The sequence below is a fragment of the Passer domesticus genome, chromosome 4 (genome assembly GCF_036417665.1).
Source record: "Passer domesticus isolate bPasDom1 chromosome 4, bPasDom1.hap1, whole genome shotgun sequence".
In the NCBI taxonomy this organism is placed as follows: Eukaryota; Metazoa; Chordata; class Aves; order Passeriformes; family Passeridae; genus Passer; species Passer domesticus.
Genome location: NC_087477.1, coordinates 4,406,023 through 4,433,954, shown reverse-complemented (window position 1 = coordinate 4,433,954; position 27,932 = coordinate 4,406,023). Strand labels below are relative to the sequence as shown.

The following is a 27,932-nucleotide window of genomic DNA, read 5'->3' as shown; positions in this document are numbered from 1 at the left end:
CTTCTTTTAACCAACTGCCCCACTGCTCACACAGTGCTGCGACCTCAGCCCACTCCAGAGCCAGCCAACTCCAGGGAAGGGCTTCCCATCTGGGAATTTCTGATGCCACTGATTCCTCACATTTACATTTAACAAGTGACATTTTGCTGTGATCTGGCCAGACTCTGCCAGTTTTGTTTAACCAGTGGGCAGGGTCAGCCTCAAAGACACAGACTCTAACTGAAGGAATCAGTGTCGTTTACTGCAGCTCAAAGCAGCAAAGGATCACAAAAGGTGCAGCTCAGCAATGCACCCAATCATCACCACCAAAGATTGCAGCAGTGAATAAGAAAGATCCAGCATCATTTACCCTCAGACTTCACCATCCCCCAGATCCACACAGCAGCAGGGGAAGCTGTCCCAGCCAAGGGCTGCAGAGCCACTCCTGGACACTGGGAATTCCTGCAGGTGCCTCCAGCCACAGGTGAGGCTCCAACCTCGCTGTGAGAGGGCCCAGCTCTGACAGTGCTGGATGAACAAACTGACATCACTTCTAGTGTGGGAACATCTGGTTTCATCCTCCTCTGGGATCCCTCCCAAAGCCTGGCCAGGGCTCAAGGAGGAACCAAGGGAGGTTTGACTTTGATCCTTCAGCCCCAAACAAGGCCAGATGTCAGATTTCATGGCCTTGTCTGGCTTGCAAATACAAAAAGATCAATACATGTGTCACTAATGAGTAGCTACATCTATCACAGTGCTAATGACCATGCATATTTCATCAGTGAGCAGATACAAAGATAACCTTTGGTTGGAAGGCTCATCCAGAAGTCACCTTTGTCTCAGGGCCTGCTGTTCAGGCCTTGGCACTTCAGGGACAGGGTTTAGTGCTGGGCTTGGCACTGCTGGGTAACCGGCTGGACTGGATGAGCTCAGAGGTCTTTTCCAACAGAAAGGATGCTGTGATTCCATTATTATATCTGCTGCATTCAGCTAGGTCTATTTGAGCAGCATTACTTTGCTCTAAAAGTTCCCCCTTGCCCAGCTCCTGTGGCCTATGGTGGCAGCTCCTTCAGCTCCTGGTGCTAAGCTGCTCATGCTGAACGAGATGACTCGGAGAGATGAGTACAGTCCATGCAATTTCTTCTGGGACAGAGAGGAGAGGGTGTGGAAACAGGAGCATTGTTTGGTGTGGCCTCCTCTCTGTCCTTCATGCCTTTCAGTGCTTTGAACCAGCCAAGAGCTTTTTGCAAGAGTGCAATGGAGCAGCTGTTCCTGCTCCCGGCTCTGGCTCTCTCCAGTCTCTGACCTTGCTTGGCTTTGTCCCTCTTGCTGTGCCCTCTGTTCTCCCAGGCTCAGTGGCTGCTTCCCAGGACTGTAGGACTGGCACTGATCCAGTGGTTGAGACCCTCCTTGCTGTGGCCTTGGAGCTGCCTGGACACAGCAGCCTTTTCCATCTGGAAGCTCCCCATGGACAGGGAGTCTCCAGCTCCGTTCCTTGCATGACCTCCAGGAGCCCAGGGCTGCCATCTCAAGTCCCTGCTGGCACTGGGGGTCCCAGGTGCCTCAGGCTGCTGTGACACCGCTGCACACGCCAGGGAAGAGGGGCAGGGGCTGTGATGAAAGTCAGCTCCATGTGCTGCTGCTGCTGCTGCTGTGGGGTCATTTGTCCAGCCCTGCCCCAGAGTCAGGGATCAGATCCAGGCCCTGCTGCTGCTCCCTCGGGATCAGCCCCAGTTTGGGTGTTGCTGTCAGGGCCAGCAGGAGCGGTGGCTGGAGCAGCAGGTGCTGACAGTGCCCCAAGCCCTGGGGCTGGAGGGGTCCCTGGGCTGGGCTGGAGGGAGCTGCCCCTTGTTCTCCCTCTGCCCCAAGCAAAGCTGGGCTGGACACAAGTGGGGCAGCACAGCCACCAGGGAGCCTGCGAGTCTCTTCCAGCCCTGGCTGCTCAGAGTTTGGGCCTTGGAGCCTCAGGTGGCCAAAGGCAGCTGCTCCTGGTCCCTCTGGGTGTGCCCCAATGTTCAGCAGTGCTGCTCCATCAGTCTGTGCCCAGCAACGGGGAAAAGCCTCAGCCCTGCAGGGCCAGGAGCTGCTGGGCTCTGCCTGAGCAGCTCAGCCAGCAGGAACGGAGGTGCTCCACATGGGAACCAGGAGAAAAGGACACTTCTTTTACAGGACATGTTTTCTATTTAAAAGAAAAAAAAGAGAAAGAAAAAAAAAGATTGGTAAAATTCTACAAGATAAAAATAAAATCCAAGTGTTAGTGAAAAAACTTCTGTAACTTTGCATTAAGACGTAAAGGATCTATTTAAAAAGAGATCTCAGTTATTTGCTTTGTGAATGTGCTGATGGCATGGATCCATCTTACTGACCTCAGCAGCCTTTTAAAAGATTTTGGGCTTTGTTCCTGATATTGTTATTTTAAATTGTGGTCAAAGCAAGAGGAAATTTGCTGTGTGCCTTTCCAGCTCCAAGCAGGACTGGGAATAAAAACTGTGTCACACCCCAAATCCTTTAGAAGATGACCTTCCTTCTCCTTCTGTTAATGAGCTGCACATTCCCTTTGAAACTGTCAGGGATTTCTTAAAGACACAAAGTCCCACTTACAGCTCTTTGCTCTGGTTTGGAAGTGCAGCAGGGCAATTCTCCATCCAGCAGCTCCAGACTGCACTGCCTCAGGAACACGGCCCACTTGCCACGTTTGGCCCACTCGTGGCACTTCTAGAGGATGAGGAAAAAGTCAAAAAGGAATGAAGAGTGGGACAGATGAAACATCCTGTGGACATCCAGGCGTTCAGCTGGGACTGTGGAGAGTTTGGGTCCTTGCCAATTGGATGTGTGTCCCCAGCTGCAATCTCTGGGCCCGCAGGAGAGTCTCACTCACCTGCCAAATCAGAAAGCTCAGGTGCTGTGCTCAGAACAAGCTCATCTGATGCAAAGCTGTCAGAGCAACGTGAGGGCAGAGCCAGCCCAGCTGTGCCCAGGGCTGAGCGCAACAGAGCCCTGGCAGAGCCCAGAGCAGCCTCAGCACCTGCAGAGCCTGGCTGCAAGGAGAGAAAGCAGAAACTGCTCGTCAGCTGAAGGCTCCTGTCCCCTTGTCCCAGCTGCCCACGGTGCCCAGGCCATGCTGGCTGTGCCCAGAGCTGTGCCCAGAGCTGCCCATCAGTGCTGCTTTTGGGAGCAGGGCAGGAGGGCAGGACATGTGCCCAGCCTGCAGCCAGCCATGGCACATGCAGCCCTCAGCAGCTGCCCAGAGCAGGATGCTCCTGTGCTCGCTGCCATCTCCCAAAATCTCTGATCCCACCCTGCCAAGCAGACAGGCACCCACCTCATGCCATCCACGGCTGGAAGAAAAGCTGGTCCCAAACGATGTCCTCAGCCTGCTCCAAGGGCACGGCCCATCCATGCCACAGCTGCTCCAAGCACTTCCCAATCCAGACTGGACTAACCAGAATGCTTCCTCTAGGAAAACAAACGACAAATTATTGAAAAGAGGTTAGAGACAAAAAGGGAAAAGAAGAAGAAAGGTCAAAACTCTTAGCTCTGTCAGGGCCTTGAGGAAGGCCCAACCCCTGCATGCCAGGGAAAAACACACCCATGGGTGAGGGAAGTCCACACTTTCTCCCTTCCCCCTGCATTGTCCCCCCAAAATAACGGTGATCCCAAAGCAAAACAAGGGCAGTGGAGCAGCCCAAGCCCTTCCTTGCCTGCACAGCAAAGCAGCCCCAGCACAGGTTCTGGAGTCCCACCCCTGCTCCCACCACGGGGGTTTGTTTGTGTCGGGCTGGCTGCCCCAGCCCCAGCCCCAGCCCGGGGCACGGTGGGTGCTGGGGGCTGTTGGCAGGGCCAGGAGCCCACTCCCATTTTGTACCCACCCCAGCCCATTCCACCAGCCCTGCCAAAAAGCCGACTGAAGAATTAGTTGCATCTGCCCCAGCCAAGGGGGAACCTTTGCTTCCCAGCCAGGCTGGGCAATGCCCAAATCTGGGAGCATTTCCCCAGGTGTGGACTCATCTGCAAATTCCCTGTGGAGTTTGGCTTTGAAGAAGGTGCCAGAATCAAAGTGCATCACCTTCAACTGCTGGTCGCCAGGTTGAGGAAGAGGTTGTCATCCTTGATGTCATCCTCGCTGTCTCCAGCAGCAGCAGCCCCACCTGGTACAGCTTCTCTGGGAGCTCCTTCTCCTTCCCTAGGATCAGACCAGGCTGTCAGAGCTCTGCCCAGGGCCCCAGCTGTCAGGGAACCAGGACAAGCAAAACCTGCTTGGATGGCAGCCACCAGGGCTGGGCAGAGCAGCTCAGCTCCAGCACAAGGGCTGCGTGTTCCCATCCCATGACCCTGGTGCAGTGACACGGGCTGGGTTCCTTTGCTTCTCATTGCCAAGGCATGTGTGCAGCTGTAACTTACCAGGGCCCTGGATCAAAGTGTGCCTCTGGCTCTCTCTCTTCTTCTAGGGCAGATGAATATCCTGCATCCAAGGATGACAGAACACCTCTTCTAATGAGGGTCTGTCCAAGGAGTGCATAGATAAACACCACCCGATCAGATTTTGGCACTCTGGGGAGAGAAACCAGAAACTGCCCGTCAGCTGGAGAAGGCTCCTGTCTGCTTTGCTCCACTATTCCCTGCCCAGGCCATGCTGGATGTGCTCAGAGCTGGGCCTGAACTTTCCCATCAATTCTTGGTTTTGGGGGAGAGCAGGACATGTGCCACCTCCTCAGCAGCTGCCAGAGCGGGATGCTCCCGAGCCCGCTGCTGTCTCCCAGCACTGGTATTGCACCCATGCCCAGAGAAGAGGATCCACCTGGAGAGAGCCGTTGTGGCAGCGAGAGCTGGCCCCAGCTGAAGTTCCAGCCCCTCCTGAAAGGCATCTTCCCACAGACCATCTGGTGCAGCAGGATGCCCAGGGACCAGATGGTAGCTGGCTCGCCATGGTACCAGCCAAAGCGGGTCCATTCCGGGGGGCTGTATGATGGTGTTCCTGTGGAATACAGATGGAGTTCAGCAGGGGGATGCTGCTGCTCCCAGAGCCTGGCCCCAGCATCCCTGGGCATGCAGGGGCTGCATCAGTGGCACACAGGGTGACCACTGTCCTCTCACCAGCACCTGGGACTGGTGTACAAACTCTGGGTTGGAAAAGAAGCCACTGGTGTTGGAAGAGGGCAGTGGAAGCCCTGGCTAGGCCTGACCATGGCACGCAAAGGAAAAACCCACTGCGTGATGGGGAAAAACCATGCCCTCATTCTCCCTGCCTGCATTGCCCCAAACATATTATAAAGCCAAGACAAACAGGGCCAGTGGAACAGTCCAAAACCTTCCTCTTGCCTGCACACCAAACTGGCTGGGGCACAGGTTCCAACCTCCCTCTCTGCTACCCCCACCCACGGCTGTTTTTGTCAGGCTGGCTGCCCCAGCCCAGCCCCAGTCCTGGGCACAGTGGTGGGCAAAGCCTGCCAGCGGGGCTGGAAGATGGCTCCCCACCCAGCCCTGCTGTAAAGCAACTCAGCTGCAGATTCAGTCCCCTGAGTGGCAGCAAAAGGGAGAATCCCCGCTGCCACACCCAGCTTGGGCTGTGACATGTTGGGCCATGAGATGCCAGGAGCGGGAGCACAGCCCTGTGTAGGCTCACCTGCAAAGTGAGTGTAGGCTGTCTCTTGCAGGTAGGTGCCACAGCCAAAGTCAATCAATTTGGCCTGCCCGGTGGCCAGGTCAACCAGGATGTTCTCTGGTTTGATATCCCTGTGGAGGACCCCGCAGCTGGTGCAGTGCCGCACGGCCTCCAGCACCTGGCGGAACAGCTGCCGCGCCACCTCCTCGCGCAGGAACCCTCGTGCTTGAATAAAATGCAGGAGGTTCTGAGACTGCTCTGGCCCCTCCAGCACCATCACAATGTCACTGGGGAGCTCAAGCCACTCCAGCAGCTGGATGACACCGGGGAAGCCAGTGGACACCTTGTCCTGCAGCACAACCTCCAGGGGAGCGCTGGTGCCGTCGGGCTGTGGGAGGAGCACGATGCCGTCAGTGGGGCCGATGCCGGGCCAGGGCTGGGCAACCCCTCAGCCAGCCCGGGATGCTCTGCGCCCTGCGCTGGCCCCACGCCCGCTCCCCCTCGAGACGTCCTGGCAGCTTCCACCATGCCGGGGCTCGGCTCATCCCCGCCCAGCACGGCCCGGCTTCTCCCGCTGTCCCGGCTCACTCACCAGCTCGCTCCAGTGCGGGATGCGGTTCCGTGGCACCCTTTTGATGGCGACCTGCAAGCCAAGGGGAGCAGCGGGCTGAGCTCGCCGCCCGCCCTGCCCAGCCCCATCCTCCTCCTCCTCCTCCTCCTCCTCCGCCCCCTCCTCCTCCGCCCGCCGCCGGCCCCGCCGCTCACCGGGGCGCCGTCCGAGAGCCGCGTTGCCGACCAGACGCTGCCGAAGCCGCCGCGCCCCAGCAGCGAGCCCAGGCGGTACCGCTCCTGCAGGGCCTCCTGCGCCTTCCCTGCGGGCGGGACGCGGCTGTCAGCGCTCGGCCCGGGGCCAGCAACGGCCCCCGAGCGCCCCTCACCCGCCCCGGCCCGGCCATCCCCCGGCGTTCGCTCTTTGGAACGCGACACGGGAGGCTCGGGGCCGGGGGCCGCGCTGCCGAGCGGCGGAGCTCGGGCCGGGGAAGCCTCAGCGGAGGCGGCGGGAGCGGCCGCACCGCCTGTGTCCTCCGCGGGCCCCGGGAGGAGCCGGGGCCGGGGCCGGGGCCGGGCCAAGCGGAGCCAAAAGCCGGCGATGCCGCCCCAGCGCCCTTGGGCGCCCTTCCTTCCTTTCGGGAGGAGGTGAGACATTTCCCTTCAGCCATGGGCTGTGGCAGCTCTCCTAGAACACTCTGGCACTGGTGGGAAGTGAGGGGCAAAATCAGAGAGAATATCACAAGAGAGTAAGCCAAGGCATTTTCTGCCACTGAACCAAACTTCTCTGCCTCCTTCTCTACCTACTGCCTAAGATTCTGAGGGAAAAAATGTATGAATAAAAAACTGTGCTAAGCAAAGTGATCTCCAGCTGATGATGAAAATGTCTGAGATGCTTCAAAGCTACAGAAAAAGAAACATGACAACTTAAAACAAGATATACAAGGAATATGGAGTGATTCAGAAGTCTCTTGTAAATCAAAGATCTCACTCTTCTGAATAGATGACTTTCATTAATATTTTCCCTGCATGATTTTAAAATGAATGAATCAGCCTATTAAGATCAAAGAAGGGAAAGGAGGAACTGTGTGCTTAATTTTCTCTGCTATCTACTCAGTTTTTAATCCAGTGCAGAAAACAAAATCTTCACAAAACCTACTTGAGACACACACCTTTAGAAACACTATGTTTTGAATTAGTAGACAATATTCTATTATTAGACAACACCGTGTTTTGAATTTTTAAGTTTTTTTAAACTTTTGACTTAAAATTATAGCAGAAATAGTTTCAATAACTGAATAAACAAAATTCTAACTCATTCCTAAAAGCTATTGTCTTGCATAAATAGACAAAAAATATTTTAAAAGTATGTTAGTATTTGGGCTCCCTAAAACTTCTCTTTTAATGAAAATTTCAACGGTCTTCAGTAGAGTCTATCCACAGAACAGAGTCAAGCAGTTCCAGTATCTGCTTTTCCCTCCATTTGTGGAAATAGATGCCTGGGGACAGCTTCTGTCAAGAGAAATAAACCTCACCAGCCAGATAAAAGTGGGCAAGCAGGAAGCACATTAGAAGCAGCATCTTGCACTGTGAAAGGAAAGTGATAAGAGCTGGTCCTCACTTTCTATGGCAGATAATATTCTTGTAAATGAGCATTTATTAATAGCACCTGATCTCCAGAGAACCTGTCTGGACAATATGATTACAGGTTTGTTTTTTTTCTTTTTTCTTTTTTTTTTCTTTTTTTTTCTTTGTAGTAGCATTATTTTCTGTGTTAAAGGAAAAAGAAACAGCTTTCTGCATTGGCAGAGCCTGGACTGCTCTTGTGAAGAAGGCTGGCATCATTGCATTGAAGCAGTGGTTTCATTTGTGAGCGTTTGCACTGCAGGAGCTCTTGCTCCTCCAGGCAGACTCAACCAGCCTGGATGGGCACCTGCTGCCTGGAGCCTCGCTGGCTGCTGGTACACTGCTCTGGGAACTCGGGGTGCTCAGCATGCAGGCAGGCCACAGCAAAGGTTTCTGAACAGCCAGCAGTGTTTAAATGGGAAGAAAATCTCATACCACAGTGCACATGGTGAAAGAGCTGTCCATGTCCCAGTCAGTTGTGCAGCCACTTTCAATTTGGCACCTTTGGAATACAAAGCTGTGGAAATGACATAACAACGACATCTGGATCACAGCCTTTGTGTGCCACTGGCAGTTTTTGGAGGAATCCTTCTGCCTGCTGCAGTTTGAGCTGCTGAGGCTCTGTGCTCTGAGCCAAGGCAGAGTGCCTCCTGATGCCCCACTGCAGGAGCCCCACCAGCAGCTGCTGCTCCAGCTCAGCAGGACACTGCCTGTGCAGCTTGCTCTGGAGTTTCTGAGTGATTGATTCAGAACCCCACTGCAGTCTTCTTGGAACATAGGAGCTCATTTTATAGCACATAATAGATCTAAGAAATGGGCTGTTGGGAATTCATTAACATTTTAAACTAAAGGGGTTTGCAATGTTGTGAACAGTACCACATGATGGATTTTAAAACCATGTCTGGTTTAAGTTTTCTCTCAGTCCTTTGGAAAAAGCTCCTGATGTCTAGGCAATGAATAGTGAAGTCAGATGACCAAGAGCAACCGTCTCTATTGCTGAAATGAACCAGAAGTATATAATATATGACTAGTCAAGGTGTCTGGCTTTCAAACTGGTACCAACAAGAATTATTCTTGTCCCTTTGGGGGGATAGATAACATCATAGCTGAGATTTTTAAATCTATCCCCTGCTCATCTCTCCCTGCAATTTGTGCTGCTCTGGTTTTCTGTCTAGAGCCTTCTGAGCAGAGTCCAGCTCACTGAGCATTAGTCAGTTACTGTCATTCCTGGCTCTCTGGGCTGTATTTTATCTTGAAATGCATGTGAAAAAGGAGACAGTGTGAGCTAACCTATACTTCTCAAGGCTGACAAAGCAAGAGGAAATTCTGTTGAAAGAGGACATGGAAATTTAGCATGCAGATGACAGGCAGAAGATACATTAAATTCCCAGGGTTGTGTGGCCAGTGATGTCTCTCTTTCTCTGACAGATCTCCATTTCTTATTTTGCTTGATGCCCTTTTGATGACAATTTGCTTCTTCATTTTGGTCATTCTCAGGCCTCCTGATGACAGGCACATGAGAAGAGGAGTGCAGAATATTTTTGTTAGCCTCTCTGGACTCCTGGGCACTTTTCAAGGAGGAAAGAGTAATGACAATTCAGCTATTCTTTTTCATTTCTTTTTTTCCCTTCTGAAAGTGCTGCTTGAACACTGTGAGGAGGAAAAGCAAGCCCCTTGTTTTAATTTCACACACTCACATGTGTGCACACAGACACACACACCAACCCTCCCAGAAGCAGGAGAGTTATGCCTGCAGGGCTCAGGCTGAGCTGAAGAACAAACTGTTTTAATGAATATTTTGATCAATCTTGCCAAGTTGATTTAGAGTGTGAGTACAGTCTGGGGATTTTTCTCATTAGTAGTGAACTCCATGTTAGAGGAACATGGAGTGGTGAGCTCATTAGCAGCAGCCTGCCTGTGTCTGAAGGTACACACGGTGACAGCATGACATGAGTGACGAGAGACAGGGGCTGTGCTGCTGCGTGTTAAAAATATCCCTTGCAGGGCAGCTCTGAAATATCAATTTTACTAACACAGTTCTTACAATCGGTTACCAAGAATTAATAGAAGAGTGAGTTGAATTGAAAGCATTTCCCTGAAAGGAGATCTGCTGGCTTCTTTGGCGAAGAGTGAAACAAATGCTGCAACATCTGCCTTGGATTAGCAGCTTGTCTGCCTCAAAAAGAGGAGCATTCAGCAGATGTGTTGCACAGGAAATCACAGCCATTTCTCTTTACTGAGCAAAGCGTACACAGGATTGCCAGGCTGGCTTTGCCTGTAACACAAACAGCTAGCAAAGCAGCGCTGCAAAGGAATAAATGAACAAAACCGAGGGCAGCAGTAGGAGCAGAGATGAAGCAGGCAGAGCTGTGATGCCACGATGGGCTGGCAGCAGCCTCACCTGCCCCTGACTGCAGCCACAGCACGGCAGCAGCTCCAAGGAGTCTGCAGGGGCCAGGACAGAGCAAGCTGCCAGCTGAAAACAGCCCTCCTCACCGCTGAGTTACTGTCTGCCTCATGGCCCCAAGCATTGCACTTTGTGTCCTCTGTAAAAGCACTTTATGCTCTCTAATGTAACGAGGGAACTTCTGATTGTACATAAAAATGTCCTCTCTTTCTAAATCCTGCTGCACTCTTGACCCAGCGATACCACATGGCAACAAGTTCCAAAGGTTAATGAAAAGTTTTGTAAGAATGTCTTCATACATTTAAATCTGTTGCATTTAAATATTTGTGAATACCCTCTTCTTCTTGTGTTGTAGTAAAATTTATATAGAAGTATAGATGCTCTACAATATGCAATTCTTACATATATCTCAGCATTTCCCTTCTGCTATGCTTAAAATAGCCCCAAACTCACCACGAATTGAGTATTTGTTAACACCATTTTTTTAATCTCACTGCCTCTGTTCTGTCTTTGAAACTGGTAGCTCAGAAATCTGTGTGTCATCCCAAGAAAAGTTCAGCCATCTTCATCACTGGCATCATACATACATCTGGTTCCTTTTTTGCTACATCCTAATATTTTTGTCTTCCCTTTCACTGACACTTGGAGCAATATTCAGGGTGTTGCTTTATTTTTTTCTTTCTTTTTTTTCCTAAATAGCTGCTCTGAATTTTGAAATTACAGGTCTGAATTTATGACAGGAATGCAAAAATTATTTAATCAAGGTTAAGGAAGTGTCCTGATCTTTCTGTTCCAAGATCAATGTGGCAAACAAAGAACAACCTTTATACTTAATGTCAGTGATGAAAATGGTTAAAATATGGGGAAGTATTCTTTCAGAAGTAGTTGCTTGTTTGGGATGACAGCTTGTGAGTATCAGCTTGTCATTGAAGAGAGACTGAGAAATAAACCCATGTATTTTCCAATTGCCTGCAAATCAAAGGTAGCTCTTGGTCAAACTCAGTTGAGGTGTTTGGATGGCACTGATTTCACACTTCAATTAAATATTTCCTGATCTTTCTAAAATAGTATTTCTTACATTTTAATAATCAAAAATAATTATTGCTAGTGAGTGTTCCTTAACTATTATTCTCTTTTTTTTTGTTTTTAATTTAAATAAAATTTTAAAATTTAATAGAAATTTTAAAATGCCACCATTTTCTGGGGTTTTTTTTCACTGTATAATAGTTCTCATTCTCTATTATCTCTGTTGCTGCATTGTAATACTGTGCAGTTTTGCAATGTTTCACTGCTCATATTATTTGCAATTGTTAGTCTCTGAGCAGGTTTTGGTGCAGCTCCATTTCTTGTTCTCCTTGTGACAAATGCCTTCCTCCCCCTCCCCAGCAGGCAGGGGGGTTTCTGGGTGTTATTTGCATTGCATTAGACCTGTTTTGAGAGCACCATAAAAAGTTATGTGCTAGTTTTCAACAGCAAAAAATTTATGCACGGTGGAATAATTTATTTACTGTTAATTGACATGAAACAATTTGCAGTTCTTTTTTTTATAGTCGAATCAGTAATTATGTTGTAAACAGCCAAATCATCTGCACTAATAACTTAAACATAACTGTATATGCTTTTAATGATCAAAGATTTTTTTTCATCTTTGATTTTAGGTACTTACTTGCAAATACAACCAGGTTTAAGAGAATGCACCAGTAATTAATTTTGAGACAGGATCCAAACCATTAGCTTTGATTTATAAGTAAAACTATCTGGGTTTAAGGATATACAGAATAAATAATTTTCTTAATAAAGTGTTTATTTTCTAGAAGAAGCATACAGGATGAATTCTTAGCCTGTGTAATACTCAATGTGAAGTTATCAGTATGGTTTCCGACATGCTCTGCATTCTTCTTTCACCTGCCAACAGACAAGTTGATGTGTTTGCTCCATACAGCTCTGTCTTTAATCAGGGTGAAAAGATGTAGCTTGACAGAGTGTAATTATTTTAATTGCTGTGGAAAGACAGAGAACTAGATTATAGGAGAAATTTGATTTTCAAGCTTAAGTGTGTTCTAGAACTGAAATAAGATTTCAGACACCTAATGAAATTTTGAGCTCTGAGGGTTGTAGTTTCAGAACTACAATAACTTTTTCTAAAAGGACTCCTCCATTAATGACAATTCTTACACATGTGAACACTTCTAACTTTGGAAAAATTTGGTTTTCAAGCACTTTTAGAGTTTCTGTCGTAAAAAATAAAACCAAGCAGCTTGTTCAGCAACCATGCAATCCTTCCATTCTCATTTTTCCACCCTTAAACACTTTGTGTCACGAGTGGACCTATGTTCATTTGACAGTCACGCTAAAATGAAAATAATTTTGATGGCTGACATCCCTCCATCCCTCCAAGATGTTTTAAAATAGTCAGAAAAAAACTAGGAAGCAGTCTTTGGGCTTCAGGTTGCAAACGATCATTGTGGAATGGTGGGACTTTTGATAAACTCTATGTTTATTTCAGACTGGGACATACTGGAGCTTCACACCCAGGTGTCCCCAAACCCAGGAGCCAGCTGCAGCCCTCCAAGGGCACTTGTGTCACCTCTGTCCATATTCTTGTGCCCTGAATGAATGCCTGTGGCATTCTCATGCTCTGAACGGGATTCCTTCGCCCAGGATTTTCTCCTGGGGAGCTGAAAGGCAGCGAGAGGCCTCAGAAAAAAAGAAAAACAATTCTTACCTCATTGGCTTCTCCTGTGCTGTGCTCACGTGTGGAATGTGTTTGGAGATTGTTTACCACAGGTGATTGCCTGGCTGGATTCTGGTGTGAGTTGTTCTGACTCTTTGGCCCATCAGTGCCAAGCTGTGTCGGGATTCAGGAAAGAGCCATGAGTTTTCATTATTATCTTTTTAGCATTCAGTAAGTATCCTTTCTGTACTCTTTAGTATGGTATGGTATTCTTTAATATAAAATAGTATCAAAGTAATAAATTAGCCTTCTGATAAGGAGTCCTCCTCATCATTCCTTCCCTTGTCGGTGGCCCTGCATTTACAATAAATGTGCATTTTTTCACTTTTGGACAGCTTAAAAAATCCACCATTTAAACAAAAGACAACCCTTCTTAAGGCCTTGGTGGCTTTTCCTGCCTGCAAATATTTGCTCTTAGCTCCTGCTCTCACCCTGCCCACAGAGGGCTTGGCCCTCAGCTAGCAGGAGGCTCTGTAGCTCTGTTAGTTGACACCATCAGAAGACACAAAAAGGTGGAGTTTTTTGTCTTTTCTACGCTGTTTTTGTGTGAAAAGAGGAGCTCTGGGGATTTGTTGTTTGACATCCTGAGATGCCAGGGAAGGCACCATTTTCAGGCTTTATGGCACATAAAGCCTTTTTTTCCTCTGAGAAAAAAAAAATATTTTGAAATCTCTGCATTCAGAAATAGAAAAGAGAAGCAGAAGAGCACCGAAATCTATCCCAAAGAGTTTATGCCCCTAAGTGAAATGGAGAAGGTGAGAAATATTTTTGATTCTCTTTGACACTTTCTCACCAATTTCTTTCATTTATCATCCATTCATGAGGAGACAGGGCCTGATGCTGTGTTAAGGCAGGCTGCACAGAGCAAAGGTTTACTTCTAAGTAAAGTTGACATAATTTAAATAAGTACAGTGTGGGAACTCAGTACATCACTCCGGATGTCCAGAGCTACCGAGACAACCCTTGGGGGGCTCAGAGGCCCTGGAATGTTGCCAAAAGTACCTGGTGGCTTGACTTTGATCCTTTTAAAGAAATGACACCTGAAGGTGAGGAGATGAGAGAATTTCGGGTCTGAATGGTGAGGGGATGTTATTCACTTGTTAGAACTTAAGTTAGAATGCACTGTACAGGGGAGTTTTATGTGTTGTACAGGGGGGTCTAGAATTCTGTGCATGGATCAGGAGTCCCAAGATGGAGGAATTTGGGCGTGCCCTGTCCTTCTTCTTTCTTCTCCTTGGCATCCATCTTCAGAATGATGTTGGCATGTGTGGATTGGTTCATAGAAAGAGTACACTTGCCAACAAGGGCAGAAAGTATTGGGAATTAAAGGTAAATATCTAATACGTAGTTTTCATTATAAAAGAGACAACCGCCTCGTGGGCGGGAGAGAGTGCCTTTGGCTGTCTTGCTGATCAGACCTCGGCTGGACAGACAGAAAATCTTTGTAGATAAGAAATAATAAACTCGACTGAAGACCTAAAGGCAAGAGTCCAGACGCCTTCTTCGAGAGCGCGGCCTACCCAGAACCACTTTTTCCCGTGCTGGGGCAGAGACAAGCAACAGCCGACCCCGGCATCTGGCGTCCCTGGGTGGGCACGAAGGGGGGCCCGAAGGTGGGCACGAAAAGCGAAAAGGACAGCTTGAGCGGAGAGCCGAAGAGTGAGCTGCAGAGAGAACACCCAGGTGGGCAGCACCCGAGCGGGCAGCTCCCAGCCGGGCAGTTCCCGGAGCTGGACTCATTCCCAGGAGAGCACTGATAACTCCTTGGGAAGGCAGCCAGAAGAGTCCGAAGAAGCAGCAGCCAAAGAGAGAACACCGCACTCCACTTCTCCCGAAGAAACCTCGTATCAGAACAGCCCGGATCGGAATCGGAAAGGCGCCTCCGAATCCATCTCCTGTGACCTGCTGGACGGGAACCGGGAGCCTCCAGACTGCTCTGACGATACAAATTCGGTGAGAAGGTCAAAATTAAGAAACATGGGGAACACACTCACACAGGCACAAATAGAAACCTTGTCAGCCTTACAAGGCGTGACAGAAGCGTACGCAGAGAGGGTTTCTAGAAAGGAGCTCAAAGAGTTATTATTATGGGTCAGATATAATTATCCATTTGCAGAAACACATGTGTTGTTTGAGTTAGGCTGTTGGCAAGAAGTTAACAGGCATTTATATTTTTTAGCTGCCAGAAGGGAAGAGACGGCTTTCAAGCTGTTATCTCCAGCGAGAATTATGTTAGAGGCTGTCTCTGCAAAGTGTCGGAGATCAGCCAGGGAATTAGGTTCCACAACTCCCACAAGGGCGGGGAAAAAAGAGCATGGCTCAGTGCAGAGATTGGCTCTGGTTCCAATTGGCCCGGGGGGGACAGCTCCCGAGGGAGAGGAGCAAGGGGAAAAGGCACTGCTTTCAGCCCCGTCATCCCAAAGTCCCAAGAGACCTCCAAAACGCCCTGAAACCCCAGAAACTGAAGGGGGTTCAGGCTCTGATTCAGACGTGAATACAATCCCAACCCCAGAAGAGCTGAGATCTTCACCCAGCGAGATCGAGGGGTCGGGGACGATTGTTCCTGAATTTCGAGTCTCGGGGGACGAAGGGGCGGGGGAGGCGGAAGAATTGGGAAGGGGGGTCCGAGGGGGATCGAAGGGGGATGGGGAAACGCTTTCTTGCGGCGCGCGCGGCTGCGCGGCGGCGACGGCGGCGGTTGTGACCGGCGGGGGGGGGCGCGGAAGCGGTGGGGAACACGAGTTTTGGCATGGGTTTTGGGGGACCCACACCGGGGGTGGCGGCCTTGGCGGGCGCCGTGCCAAAGACGCACGCGGGGGGCGAGACACGCGGGACATCCGGGAAGGGCTCCCAAATCACAGCGTCCACGTCAGACGCGGGGAACAAGCTCGAAGCAGCCGCGGAATTCCGAGCAGCACCCGTAAGTAGATGTAGGGGACGCACAGCGGTGACGCAGGACCCGGAAACAGAACCGCGGCGGTCAGCTCGCATCGCGGAGCAAATACGGGCACGGGCGAAGCAGGGATCGCACACACGGGGACGGGGTGTGGACACAGCGTCAGAGAGGGAGGAGTCGGGGACAGACACTGGGGAGGAGACATCAGAAGGGGAGCGGGACGGAGACAGTGACGTCAGCCCAGGGGAGATGGGAAGCATTCCCGAAAAAGCGCACACGCGGAAAATGCGGACGGAGCGCGGTCGGGGGCGGGTCCGATCCTCGGTGACGTCTCGGGCGAGGAGGGGCCGATCTCGGGGCTCCGTGTCCCGGGGCTCCACCCCTTCTCCGGTTCCGGTTTCCTCGATCCCAACTCCTGTGGTTCATACCTCTCCCATCTCAGGGCAGTGCTCAGGTGTTCAACCTCCATTGCTGGCTCAGCCAAAATCCGTGCAGGCTCGGGTTCCACAAACACAACTGCTGCAGCCAATCGATACGGCTGAGGAGCCGATCGAGCTCGTGACGTCATCGCACCTGTCCAGGCAACCCAGTGGGGGGATGACCGAAATGCAGGGCAGAGCCACAACGTTATCTCGTGGCAGGACTGCAACAATGCAGCAGTTTTTTCCAACGACATATAAAGGGAAGGCAACATCAAAGAAAACAGTACCACAGTTAGAACTTAAAGATACATTATACGAGGATCAAGGGCAAGAAGAAGACGTGATACGAATCGCAGCATCAGAAGGAATTCCGGCATGGATGTTTTCAGTAGCAGAAGCAAGAAAAGGATATATGCCATCATTTGATGCGATGAAAAGGATGCAGACACAAGAATTTCAAATTCCTTATTTAAGTCCAGGAGCGAGGCCAAAGACCTCGAGTCAAAGACTGTTTGAAAAACAATCACTGTTGACATCGAAGACTCCACTGTGCATGCAATTGCCAAAAGAATTTCTACAGGAAGAAGAGGAACAACCAATGAAAATGGTGGATTGGAAACAGGTCAAAAAAGAACTGACAGAAGAAGCTTTGCTGCAAGGATCAGGAGATCTGACAATGCCAGTGACATATGATGCGCAGGGGCAGAATCCAAGGTGGGAAAGGTTGAATCACGATGTGATCAAAGACTTAGCGAGAGCTGTTCAACGCAATGGACTGGATTCACCATAGTCTAAACAGCTCCTGAGGGGGACATTTAACATGTATGACCTGACGCCATTTGATATTCGAAGCCTTGTGTCAATGATTCTCACAGACACGCAGAATCTCATCTCAGAAAGAAGATGGCGAAGATATCTCACAGAGTTGAAGAAAAATTATCAAGGCGGGCCAACGTGAACCTCACTGAAGCACAGTTGGCAGGAGATCCTCCAGATGACAATCCAGCAGAACAAGCGGTACGTCTTCCAAGGCGAGTGTTGAATGACATCAAGGAAGCGGCGCGGAAAGCGATCTTGCAGATCGCTCCAGCAGGAGTTCCAGATGTCCCATTTTCAACCATCAGGCAAAGTCCCACAGAACCATATTCATCATTCATAGATCGACTCACGCAAGCGGTGGATCGACAGGTGACCATCGAAGCTGCGAAGCGACCACTTTTGGAGAGTCTCGCATTCGGCAATGCCAACCCGGATTGTCAACGGGTCATCACTGCAATGCCAGGACGGCCATCCTTGGCAGAGATGGTGGAAGCATGCAGCAAGGTGGGAACGCCTCAGCATGTTGCGTCGATCGTGAGAGATAAATTGAGAGGAGAGTGGGAAAACCAGCTGAGAGAACACTCGGGAAAACAATCAGAAGAAGAGATGCTGGACAAAATATTTCAACAGCAGAATGCAATTCTTGCAACCATTCAAAAGAAAAACAATCCACCAGGAGGACAGTGCTACAAGTGTGGAGCATTTGAACATTTTAAGAAGAATTGCCCACAAGCGCACGCACAAGTGCAGATGCAAAAACCGCAAAAACCACTTTGCGCACGATGCGGAAGAGGAAGACACTCTGTGAAAGAATGTTATTCTCAGACGGATGTGGAAGGAAATCCTTTACCACATCCGGGAAATGGGAAAAAGAGCGCGCACACAAATCGCCAGCGCGCGACGACACAAGTGATGGCGATGACACAAGAGCAGGCAGGACAGTCATCGGAGAGCATCAAGCAGACACCCTCAGCAAAGTCCTCAGCAGACTCTCCAGCGACCCAGACCTTCTTCCACCAGGAACGCAGTGCACATTGGCAGCTTCCAAATTAGTGTGTTTCTTGGATGAAAGTCATGCGGAGATACCAACAGGTGTCCATGGACGTTCGGACAAAAAACAAGATTTTTTAATAGTAGGGCAGGACAGAAGTAGTATCCTGGGACTCATTGTTTATCCATCAGTTATATCAGCAGACAGAAATACAGAATTAACAGTTCTAGCAAAAGCCCTCCGTCCACCGTTGATCGTGGCGGAAAACACTCAAGTTGCGAGAGCTTTCGCATTGCCACCTGTCATGGTTTGACCCTGGCACAATGCCAGGGCCCTCATGAAGGGTATATTTTTAAAATGGTGGCTGTGAGATGTGACCCGGGAACAGAACAAAGCAGGCTTTCATTCGGGGATGGAGGGAAAGAAACATAACACTTTATTTATTACAAATTTAGAAAGGAACACATACTAAACTAAGAATGAAAACTTTTCAGATACCTTCCTTCTCCCCCTCCCTTTTTTCCAGAGATCTACCACCTCTCAAATTATCAACTCTTAAATCTATCAGGGAGAGAGGAGTCCTTTTTTGCCTCATGGGCCTCCCCCGGAAGCACAATTAAAAACTCCTGTGCTTTCGTGTCCTCCATGGCCTCACCTAAAGAACATCGGCTCTTGTGACTTCTCCCCCCCATGTCCAGTGCTCTCACCACTGGACACGGGCCAGGACTGCTTTTAGGGCTCCCCGTTTAAAGATGCTTCACTCACTTCCAGAAACAGCAGTCTTTCAACTTTTGGGACACCAGTCTTCCCCAAATTTCACCCCCTGGGGCTGAGGGGCCTCATGAACAGAGATCTTCTTTTCTGTGGAGACAGAGGGCATCTCACACCTCTTTTAGCCGTTTCTGTTCACGCCGCTGCTTCACTCTTGACTCCCGGGTGTTGCTTCTCCCTAAATACAGTCTCTGGGTTACAGGGAAAAAACACGGGTCTGTTTATGGCTATACAAGAAAGAGTCCAGTCCAAGGTCACTCTATCATCTCTTCTACTCAGGATTCTTCTCTTTTTCAACTTTCTTCACGCTTGCTCATCTCTTATCTCTCTCTTACTTCATCTTGATTCAGGAGGATTTAGTATTTGTAAGGTTTCTATTAGTCTACAAAGGGGTTAAAATCTTTAACTCTGCCTGCCCAAGGACTCCCACATCTGCCGGGCACCTTCTCTCGACGCATCTCCTGCTTCTGGCTGGCTGAGTTGCCAGCGCAATTTTTGTCTCTTTCTCCGGGGGGGCTGCCCAGACATCTCAATTCTCATTAACTCTTGCATGTTCTCTTCTACCTCTGCACCTTTTGGGGCTCCCGGCCTCCTCCCCATCATGGCCTCCCCCTCCCCCACCCAGACGCAGCTGGGCAGGGGAGAGGCCAGACTCTACTCACTAACGCCGGATTCTCAAAGAGGAAGTTCTCTGGGAATTTCCTGCTTTTAACCCCCGTGTGTTCTCAGAGGCGTATCCAAACTCTTAGTGGCCACCTTAAATGCTAATTTTGAATTTGGCCCCTGATTGGCCCGACTTAGACCTTTCCAAAAACACATTTCCGGGCCAAACTACGACATTCCACCTCTCGCTTCTGAGAACACACATTTCATTCTAAAATATTACTAAAATTACATTCAACATACTTCTACATACAACAATGACATACACCAAACCTCTATCCCCAGATTTTATCATCAACCTATTTATTACCTAATACGTGCTTTGCTCTTATTTTCCTTGGTCCATTTCGCAGCTTTCATCTCATTACTTACTTAAAACTCTCGATTCCCGGTCAGGGAACCAAAAATGTCATGGTTTGACCCTGGCACAATGCCAGGGCCCTCATGAAGGGTATATTTTTAAAATGGTGGCTGTGAGATGTGACCCGGGAACAGAACAAAGCAGGCTTTCATTCGGGGATGGAGGGAAAGAAACATAACACTTTATTTATTACAAATTTAGAAAGGAACACATACTAAACTAAGAATGAAAACTTTCCAGACACCTTCCTCCTCCCCCTCCCTTTTCTCCAGAGATCCACCACCTCTCAAATTATCAACTCTTAAATCCATCAGGGAGAGAGGAGTCCTTTTTTGCCTCATGGGCCTCCCCCGGAAGCACAATTAAAAACTCCTGTGCTTCCGTGTCCTCCATGGCCTCACCTAAAGAACATCGGCTCTTGTGACTTCTCCCCCCCATGTCCAGTGCTCTCACCACTGGACACGGGCCAGGACTGCTTTTAGGGCTCCCCGTTTAAAGATGCTTCACTCACTTCCAGAAACAGCAGTCTTTCAACTTTTGGGACACCAGTCTTCCCCAAATTTCACCCCCTGGGGCTGAGGGGCCTCATGAACAGAGATCTTCTTTTCTGTGGAGACAGAGGGCATCTCACACCTCTTTTAGCCGTTTCTGTTCACGCCGCTGCTTCACTCTTGACTCCCGGGTGTTGCTTCTCCCTAAATACAGTCTCTGGGTTACAGGGAAAAAACACGAGTCTGTTTATAGCTATACAAGAAAGAGTCCAGTCCAAGGTCACTCTATCATCTCTTCTACTCAGAATTCTTCTCTTTTTCAACTTTCTTCACGCTTACTCATCTCTTATCTCTCTCTTACTTCATCTTGATTCAAGAGAATTTAGTATTTGTAAGGTTTCTATTAGTCTACAAAGGGGTTAAAATCTTTAACTCTGCCTGCCCAAAGACTCCCACATCTGCCAGGCACCTTCTCTCGACGCATCTCCTGCTTCTGGCTAGCTGAGTTGCCAGCGCAATTTTTGTCTCTTTCTCCGGGAGGGCTACCCAGACATCTCAATTCTCATTAACTCTTGCATGTTCTCTTCTACCTCTGCACCTTTTAAGGCTCCCGGCCTCCTCCCCATCATAGCCTCCCCCTCCCCCACCCAGACACAGCTGGGCAGGGGAGAAGCCAGACTCTACTCACTAACGCCAAATTCTCAAAGAGGAAGTTCTCTGGGAATTTCCTGCTTTTAACCCCCGTGTGTTCTCAGAGGCGTATCCAAACTCTTAGTGGCCACCTTAAATGCTAATTTTGAATTTGGCCCCTGATTAGCCCGACTTAAACCTTTCCAAAAACACATTTCCGGGCCAAACTACGACACCACCACATGCCATTGGGCAGGTTCTGTCAATCTTTGATGAGGAAGGGCATCCTCTGAGGGAGAATGTTGAAATTCATGCCACGTGGATCAAACACATAGGTCGAGATCGACCCACACTCACATGTCAGTTGACTTGTGGGGACAGAACAATAGTGGTCAGAGGAATGCTTGACACGGGAGCAGATGTCACAGTAATATCGTACATCTTTTGGCCCCGTGATTGGAATTTGATTGTGCCTCTGGGATCTCTCTCAGGCATAGGGGGAGCTTCTCTATGTCTGCAGAGTGAGAATTCTATTGTTGTCACAGGACCGGGAAACAAAACAGCGATCATTCGTCCGTTTGTTGTGCAAAAGCCAATCACAGTTTGGGGAAGAGATTTGTTGGCTCAGTGGGGGACGAAGATCAAGATGGATTTTTAATTGGGGTCACTGCGGCACTCGCCACACTGAAACTGACTTGGAAAACAAATGATCCGGTTTGGGTGGATCAGTGGCCCCTTGAACGAGAAAAGTTGAGTGCGCTGAAGAACCTGGTCCAACAACAATTGGAGAAGGGACACATCAAACCAACAAATAGCCCTTGGAATTCTCCAGTGTTCGTCATCAAAAAGAAACTATCAGGTAAATGGAGGCTGTTGCATGATCTCAGAAAGATCAATGAAGTCATTGAGGACATGGGACCTCTTCAGTTGGGACTTCCATCGGTTTCGATGATTCCCAGAGATTGGCAACTCGTGATCATCGATCTCAAGGATTGTTTTTTCAGCATTCCACTTCATCCAGATGATGCACCAAGACTTGCCTTTTCCGTTCCAAGTATCAACAAGGAAGCACCGTTGCAACGATACCATTGGGTGGTACTTCCACAAGGTCTGAAAAACTCGCCGACAATTTGTCAATGGTACGTGGCAGGAGCTTTGTCACCGGCATGGAAGAAATTCCCGCAGGTGAAGATTATTCATTATATGGACGGTTTGCTCATTGCAGCGTCAACACAACAGGAGCTGCAAAAAGCTCGTGACTGTGTGATCACAGAGGTGCAAAAGGCAGGTTTGGAAATCAGTGTTTCAAAAATTCAGGAGATTGCACCTTGGACATATTTAGGGTGGAAAATCTCAGAGAGAACTATAAAACCCCAAAAGATGGAGATCAGCACAAAAGTCAACAATCTGCATGATTTGCAGCAACTTTTGGGAGAAATCAACTGGATGAGACCAATTCTAGGGATCACGAACAATGACATTCCAGCGTTGCTCAATCTTTTGAGAGGGGACACAGACATTCGATCTCCCAGGACACTCACACAAGAGGCAAAAAAGGAATTGGAAAAAATCACAGATGCTATTCAAAAGCGTCAAGCACATCGGTTCGTTGAATCATTGCCTTTTGAGTTGGCAGTGCTGGGAGAGAAAACACAGTTCCACGGCCTGATCTTTCAATGGGATTCATCCCAAAGAGATTCTTTGATAATTATAGAATGGATTTTTCTACCATACAGGCCTTCAAAAACAATTCTTACAGATCTAGAAATGATGGCGCAAATCATCATCAAGGGGAGAACAAGGTTGCTGACAATGGCAGGACGAGAATTTTCAATCATTCATTTACCATTGAAAAAAGATTATTTTAAATGGGCGATGGAGAAATCAAAAGACTTAATAATTGCATTGTTAGCTTTCCCAGGAGCTTGCACAATTAATTTTCCACAACACAGAGTGCTGCAGTCACAAATATGTTAGAGCAAAGCCAAGAATAAGTGACGAACCTCTGGACGGGATCACAGTATTCACTGATGGCTCAGGGAAGACACACAAGTCAGTGATCACATGGATGAACTCAGACAGGGAAATGGGATTCGGATGTGAGGATGATTCAGGGTTCTCCACAAATTGTGGAATTGGCAGCAGTCACTCGAGCATTTCAATTGTTTGAACAACCTCTCAATTTGATTACGGATTCCGCATATGTCGCGGGGGTAGTCAGACGCTTGGAAGGTTCACTCTTGAAAGAGGCCAACAATGAAATATTGTATTCATATTTGGTGAGCACGAAAACTTTGTTAGAAAATAGGGAACATGAATATTTTATCACACACATCAGAGCTCAAACAACACATCCAGGATTTTTAGCAGAGGGGAATGCTCGAGCAGACAGGTTGACAATGCCCATTTCACAGACACTCCCAGACATTTTTGAGCAGGCAAAATTGAGTCATAGTTTTTTTCATCAGAATGCACATGCATTGATGGAATCTTTTCGTCTCACAAAAACTCAAGCGAGAGAGATCATCAATGCTTGTCCAGATTGTCAACTTGTACAGCCGCCAGCCTCAACAGGAGCGGTCAATCCACGAGGACTGGAAAGTCTTCAGTTATGGCAAACAGATGTCACGAAATATCCCTCATTTGGGAGGCTCAAAAATGTTCACATTTCAGTTGATACATTTTCGGGAACAGTCTTTGCTTCAGCACATGCAGGGGAAACAGCAGACCATGCTTGTCGACACTTTCTACAAGCATTTGCATCATTGGGTGTGCCTCAGGAAATAAAAACAGATAATGGTCCAACTTATACAGGCAGGGTGCTTGACAAATGTTTGAAAAAATGGCGTGTCAGACATACCTTTGGTATTCCACACACACCCACAGGTCAAGCAATCATTGAAAGAACACACCATACCTTAAAATCCCTTCTAGATAGACAGAGGAGGGGGGAGCCAGAGGCGACGCCACACATGAAATTACATAAAGCATTGTATGTGTTGAATTTCCTAAATAGTTCATCTTCAGAACCCAATCCTCCAATCTTGAGACATTTCTCAAACAGTTCACAGGCAAGACTAAGGGAGAATCCTTTAGTTTTGGTCAGAAACCCAGAATCAGGACAGATAGAAGGTCCTTTCAAACTAATCACTTGGGGCAAGGGTTTCGCTTGTGTTTCCACAGAGCAAGGTCCGAAGTGGGTGTCGGCACGACACGTGAAGCCGTTTCGAACGCAAGAACAAAAGAACACAGATCCCAGAAACAGAGAGACAAGTACTCAGACGGAGGAGGAGACTCAAACTACAAGCAATAATCTAGAAGAAACAGAAGAATAAAAGACTTTGGGGGTTTTCTGAAAAATCTTGGGTGGAAAATGGTGATATTTAGTCACAAAGGTGGGGTGATGAACTTTGCAATGTTCATGTGTTTTGTGTCATTGCCAATGGTTTTGAACAACAAAGCAAATTTACCAGTCAATCAGCCAGAAAAAAATGTTTGCGAAGTTTTAGCCCAGGCAGCAGATTTAGATAGCATTTGCCTGACGCACTCCAGACCAGGGAGGCCATTTTCAGCATACATGATTGGATTGCCAGTGAATGAATGGCCAATTCCAGGACACACTGCAATCGAGATCTCACAGGTTGTTAAAGATCCTGTGAATGAATGGTGTGCTTGGACACATTCTCTTCCTGTGGCTTCTTCCGAACCTCAGGAATTGGAGATTTTCAGGTCCATGACAATGAATGTATGCATGAAATTTGAAATTTCAGGTACAGCAAAGCCAAACAAAACTATTGATGTCACTCCCAGTCATGAATTCTACAGAAATGCGTCAGCCTGGTGCAACAACACCATGGTGACAGACAAAGGGTCACTCCAAGTCCCAGTGCAACTGCCAAGGGGATTCTTTTTGATTTGTGGAGACAGGATTTGGCATGGTATTCCTGCGAATGCCAAGGGAGGTCCATGCAGCATTGGAAGAATTTCAATGCTGACACCAGATTTAAAGATGCAGAGGGAACAAAAACATAAAGATAAAAGATCTTTACAGCATTTCGATGAGAATTGTGATGACAGGGTTTACACTTGGAGCAAGGCAAGGAGAATTGCAACAGCAATTTTCTCACCTCAGGTAGCATCAGGGGTTGCTTTGACTCAATTGGATCGTATGGGTTGTTGGCTGAACAAGCATGCTCAATCAGTCTCTCTTGCACTGAGTGACATGTTGCAAGACATGAACAGTGTAAGACAGGCAACTCTGCAAAACAGAGCAGCAATCGATTATCTTTTGCTCGCTCACGGCCATGGATGCAAAGAATTTGAAGGAATGTGCTGTATGAATCTCTCTGACCATTCCAGGTCAATTCATGAAAATATCGAAAAAATAGAGGAGAGTGTAAAGAAACTTGGCAAGATCACTGGATCTTGGATTGAGGACATGGCAAAGTTTTTTGATCTTTCACCTTTGGGAAAAGAATTTTTAAAGATAGGGTTTCAAATTTTGGTGATTCTCATAGTCCTCTTGATTGTAATTCCATGCATTCTTTTGTGTGTGCGGGGTGTCATGAGTCGAGTTGCAAAGAGGGTGCTTTTGGTGCAAACAGAAGGGGGAGATGTGGGAACTCAGTACATCACTCCGGATGTCCAGAGCTACCGAGACAACCCTTGGGGGGCTCGGAGGCCCTGGAATGTTGCCAAAAGTACCTGGTGGCTTGACTTTGATCCTTTTAAAAAAATGACACCTGAAGGTGAGGAGATGAGAGAATTTCAGGTCTGAATGGTGAGGGGATGTTATTCACTTGTTAGAACTTAAGTTAGAATGCACTGTACAGGGGGGTTTTATGTGTTGTACAGGGGGGTCTAGAATTCTGTGCATGGATCAGGAGTCCCAAGATGGAGGAATTTGGGCGTGCCCTGTCCTTCTTCTTTCTTCTCCTTGGCATCCATGTTCAGAATGATGTTGGCATGTGTGGATTGGTTCATAGAAAGAGTACACTTGCCAACAAGGGCAGAAAGTATTGGGAATTAAAGGTAAATATCTAATACATAATTTTCATTATAAAAGAGACAACCGCCTCGTGGGCGGGAGAGAGTGCCTTTGGCTGTCTTGCTGATCAGACCTCGGCTGGACAGACAGAAAATCTTTGTAGATAAGAAATAATAAACTCGACTGAAGACCTAAAAGCAAGAGTCCAGACTCCTTCTTCGAGAGCGCGGCCTGCCCAGAACCACTTTTTTCCGTGCTGGGGCAGAGACAAGTAACAGCCGACCCCGGCAGTACAGTTGCGAAAAAAACCCAAAAACCAAACCAAACCAAACCCAGCCAGGTTTTTAGATGCAATAGTTTTGATTTGGAGGTGGTTTTTTTTTGTGGCGGTTATTTTTTCTCCCACAGAGATATTTCTAATCAATACTACTTATAGATGGGCTGTAATTTCTTTATATATTCCTCCAGACAGATAAAAACCACAAAAGTTCTCACATACCTGGGGGACTATTTCCACAATTCCATGGACTGAAATTGGCTGCAAAAATAATCTTAGAGCCATTTGAATAATCTTGCAACTGTTACATGATTACTTGTTACAGACTGATGGAAGAGCTAGCACTTTTGCTCAACTTGTCAAGTGACATCTGGAATCCCTGAAGTACTTGTTAAAAATCAGTTTCACTGCCAATGCTGCCATATAAAAGTACTTTTTTTTCTCTTTTAGAGAAATGGATCATACACCCTGTACATATTACCCAGTCACAGAAAGAGTCACTGCTATAATTATTAGCTTTTCCCTGCGTGGAAACACGGTATGGGACACTGTTTGAGGCACTGGAACTGTCAGTGCCTTTTGAGCGACACAAGTGGAGTAATCCCAGTAGAGGTTTCCATATGTGCTTTGTTTGTGGTGGGAGGCAGGACCATGAATGAGTAAAAACTCAGCAGATGAGGGGTCCTATTAGTGGTTGGTTAAACCCTCTGGAGCCCAGCTGGCAAAGAGAAGGACATTTCTTCATGTGGGTGATTTTCCAAACCAAGCTGCAACAAGCAGACAGGTGCTGGGGTGGTGATGGAAACCCAGTCTCAGACCCTGAGATGGTCTCAATCACTGGGGGAGGTGTTCACTAATTGCTAGAAAAGGTGCATTGTAACCAATTAAACATTAATCACCCTCTGTTCAGTGCTAAGCAGGGCTGTATCAGAACAACTCCCTTGAAATGAAAGAGTTGTCCTATGACCAATGTACAGAAGTGTTGCCTGTCTTTGCCTTTCCCTGACTCTTCCCCATCCTTTTCTGCAGTTCCTAGGGCATGCCTGGCTGAACCTCATCAAGAATTACAATTTTATCGGGCTGAGATAAAGCTCAGTGGAAATGCAGCCCTCGGTGAGCGTGGCAGGGAGCTCCAGGACAGGACACCTGGGCACCGGACCATGAAAGCCTGAGAGGGAACAGCCAGCAAATTACTGCCTCTGCAGGAAGTCTGGAATGTTTCATTCTATTTCTTTCACATATTAATGTTGCATTGACAGCTGCTCAAGCTTAAAACATCTTTAACTGAAAGGTTAAATGAGAGACATGGGAAGATCCCAAAGAAAAGGTTCATCTCTCTTTATAGTTATGTCATATGGATTTGTGTTACCCAGTGGCAAGTCTTTCTAGATGCAATTTATTCACAGTGAGTACTTGAAGCTTCTTGTATCCCTTACTTCCTTTTATTTGTGCAAGGCTGTTCAATACAACATCTGCATCCATGCTTCCTAATAGCTTCATCTGTGGATCTCTGTAAGTGGGGTTTTTTTGCATTGTAAGATGTACACAAAAGGTTTGTTGTTGATTACACATATAATTTCTTACAAGTCAACACTGCTGTTGTAAAGAGGTTCTATAGCAAAACATATTTTGAACTGTTTTTTTCAGGCACCAACTTTCCTTTCAGTTTAAGACATGGTTTTAATTATAAATAAAATTAAATTAAATTTTGATTATAATGTATAAAA

General features: G+C 47.8%; 2 long non-coding RNA genes across 3 annotated transcripts; one reads left to right on the top strand and one right to left on the bottom strand.

Moving 5' to 3' along the window:
• The first annotated feature begins 351 nt into the window (after window positions 1-351).
• LOC135298454 (uncharacterized) lies at window positions 352-27,932 on the top strand. The gene is made up of 3 exons (XR_010360431.1): window positions 352-463; window positions 26,656-26,743; window positions 27,235-27,932. It is a non-coding gene; the product is annotated as an uncharacterized LOC135298454 (long non-coding RNA).
• Window positions 1,907-5,729, bottom strand: LOC135298446 (uncharacterized). 2 transcript variants are annotated; one of them, XR_010360420.1, is made up of 7 exons: window positions 5,603-5,713; window positions 4,778-4,954; window positions 4,381-4,530; window positions 4,046-4,162; window positions 3,302-3,435; window positions 2,581-2,694; window positions 1,907-2,158 (listed from the first exon to the last, which is right to left on the bottom strand). It is a non-coding gene; the product is annotated as an uncharacterized LOC135298446 (long non-coding RNA). The 2 variants fall into 2 exon arrangements; XR_010360421.1 differs by lacking the exon at window positions 4,778-4,954 and having other exon boundaries at window positions 5,603-5,729.